Raw genomic sequence first — 2,966 nt, forward strand, 5'->3', positions numbered from 1 at the left:
CTTGTCGTCTCCAATTGACTTTCTTTTTGGGGTATCTTATTCCAGTCCTGAGCTTCGGGAGAATTGGGTATCTAATTGGCTGGTACTGTTAGTGTGCCCATTCTTCTTGGCTGTTCACTTTTGGGTGCTGCCCTCTTTTCCTTTGATCCGGTAGGATGTATTTATTTCTTTTTGAGAAGCTATGTCTGTTCTATTTTTTTCATCAGGAAACATTTCTTTTCTGGAATTTGATACTAGCGATTTTGTTGTCGCTTGGGCACTTCCGCGGAAGTTGCATGCTAAGGTGTTAGTACATTGTTATGTCTATAGTTCCTTTTGTCGATTCCCATTGGGGTTTTGATTTTTCTATGGCCTGGGACAGTGCTTAATGGTATTTTCTGTTCCTTAAGGTCTATATCATCCACGTGGGGCCGGTATATCCGGCTGTCCTGGTTGAGTGGTAAGTTGCTCCTCGGATTAGGAGTTTGTTATACTCTGGTTTCTCTTCAGCTCGAAAAAAGCTTTCACCTTTACTAAAGATTTTCGTGGAGAGGAACATCCATGAGTTTCAAGGATTTTTGGTTGAGGCTCTGCCCCTTGCAGGGCTAAAACATGGTAGAGGAGGCCTTTTGTTCTTAGACATCAGGCTGGTTCTTGTTTCTTCTTTTGGGTGGGGCCTCAGAGGGATTGTACTCAGTCCTCATTGTCCTGTTCCTGATTGTTGGCAGGGTTCCAGAAGCGGATCATGCTAGAGATTACTCTGGGGGTTCCGGAGGTCCTTTGACCTTGGAGCTAGTGTTCTCCATTCCCAATGGGACTGGAGGTTTAGATGACTCCTCGGGTACCAGGTTGGGGGGATTTTTATCTCCTCTATGATATTCTTATTGGATGTATTTTTTGAGGCCTTGATGATGGTAACTCTTTCTTAAGGGGTCGATATGTCTTAGGCTTCTTTTTTTCCCTTCTTGGGGCTGCTTGGGGGGTCATCTGTTTGGGGTGTTTGGGTATTTATGGCCTTCTTCTTCCTCCTACTGTTTCTTGTCTGCTCCTATGTTTTTGGGGCTCTGGGGAATGCATTTGTCTCAGTTTTTTTCCTGGAGCTGCCCTTACTTAAGATGTCTCAGTTTTATTTACCAGGAATTGTGAGGCTCATCCATCATTAATTCCTTGAGCTGTGGGAGTTTCCGGGAGGTTGAAACTGAAGGGATTTTTGGAGACTGTTTTATTTTCTCAAGCTGGATTATCTAGTTTTAAGCTCTAACTTTGGGGTGTTGTTCCTAGAGCCTTTAGGAGATATGCTATCTGTCTCTGGGATGCTTAGTGAACGTCCAGTGTCCAAGGACCTTTGGATGTGGCTGTGGTTGCTTCTCCTTGGGTACAGGTTCTCCGTATGAGGTATACCTATGGTTCCTCAGGGGTTACTACCTTGTAGCCGGCTCCGGTTTCCGGATGTCCGGTTTTCTGGACATGTTCTTGTCTTGGATATCTGACCGCATCTCTTAGATGGGTCTTCGGTGGTTCAGTCCTTCTGGTTCTGAGACTTCTACTTGCCCTTTCAGGGGGTTTGGTTTTTCTCTTTTCAAAGACTTGTAAATAGCCTGGGTAGTTTAACTGCCTAGCAAGCGGGAGATTGCAGTCACAATTTGTTGCAGCTATTTGTACCTTAAAGGTGTGCTTGATGGCTGTTTGTTTTTCTACTGGGTCGGCTGTTGCAGCCAGATGGTTCCTTTACAATCGGTATTTCCTTTGCTGTCTGTCTGCTGCCACACACTCCATGCCTGTGGACGCTGAGCAGTTATATTTGGCTTTCTCCTCCCCTTAGGGAGATTGGGGCATACCACAGTATCCACCTAGTGCCCTGGAGGTCTTCCTTTATTCAGTTGGGTTCACCTCTGCTTTGCATGCAGGATGCCAGGAAGGGTTGGATTCTGGTATTGTGCCGTCACTGTTGGTTCAGTGTAGTCTCTTTTTTTGCCTGGGAGTGTCCCTTCTTGTAGGGTAAGGATCTGTGTCTGGGTCCTGGAACCCAAGCTCACTCTATGTTCTGTTATAGCTTAGTTAGTTAGCATGCCAGTCTTGTTAGCAAATGGTGGAGTATGCTCTTCCCATTAGTACCGTTCAATTTAGTTCCCCTCCTTTTTCCTTACTGAGGATCTGGGTGGTCTGGGGAACTCCTTTTGGATATTACTAGTCGCTTTGGTGCTGAGTCCGTTGCCTCGGAGAGGGGGTCAGAGGTCTGTCTGCTTGATTGAGCCTGGACTGCGTATCTTACTTAGATATTGTGATCCTTCCTTAACTGGGAGGCTTTGCAGTGTTTCCTTCCTCAGCAGGGGGCTTTCTCTGCTGGTTTTGGATGCTCTCCTACTTCCTTGTTTTTCCTGGGAGGGAGTGGGTTTCTGCACTCATTCGGAATTTTTCCTCTTTGGGAGTCCTGGTGCAGTTCCTAGCTTGGTGGGCTATTGTTAACGACTGGAGTCTACTAGACTTGCATAGGGAAGCCTGTGACTTCATCTGGAACATGATGATATTTTTAGGCTGTTCCAGGGGGTAGTTTTTATCACTTGGTCGCTCTTTCATAGTTCGGATTGCATGCTGTGTGAGGGATGGGGTCTACATTGTCTCTCTAGGTCTCCAGGGTTGGTATGTTACATGATGGTCCCTTGGACTTCTGTTCAGATAGGGGTGGGTTTTTTTTTCTCCCTTCTCTTTGTTCGGTCGTTGGAGTTCATCCTCTATGCGTTTTTGTCCTGTTGCAACCTTTGTTTGCGCTTGGAGATTGGCTAAGGTTCCTTTTACCCTAGCTTGTTGGTCTTTAGATCTTTGTTGAGTTCCTCTTCTTTTTCCTCTTCCCTTCAAGGGGTATGTGGAGGTCCCCTTCCCTTGGGTCGGGGTAAGTTTAAGTATGGGCTTGGAGCCTAAGGGGCTTGTCTCTTCAGGGGCTTTGTGCTTGGTGGAATCTACTGATTCTGAACGGTCTCTAACTAGGG

At 46.3% G+C, this 2,966-nt stretch overlaps 1 non-coding gene across 1 annotated transcript; it reads left to right on the top strand.

Moving 5' to 3' along the window:
- The first annotated feature begins 469 nt into the window (after positions 1–469).
- On the top strand, positions 470–586 carry LOC128644589 (U5 spliceosomal RNA). Its single transcript, XR_008400021.1, has one exon. It is a non-coding gene; the product is annotated as a U5 spliceosomal RNA (small nuclear RNA).
- The last annotated feature ends 2,380 nt before the right edge of the window (positions 587–2,966 follow it).

The sequence above is a fragment of the Bombina bombina genome, unplaced genomic scaffold, assembly GCF_027579735.1.
Source record: "Bombina bombina isolate aBomBom1 unplaced genomic scaffold, aBomBom1.pri scaffold_599, whole genome shotgun sequence".
Classification (NCBI taxonomy): Eukaryota; Metazoa; Chordata; class Amphibia; order Anura; family Bombinatoridae; genus Bombina; species Bombina bombina.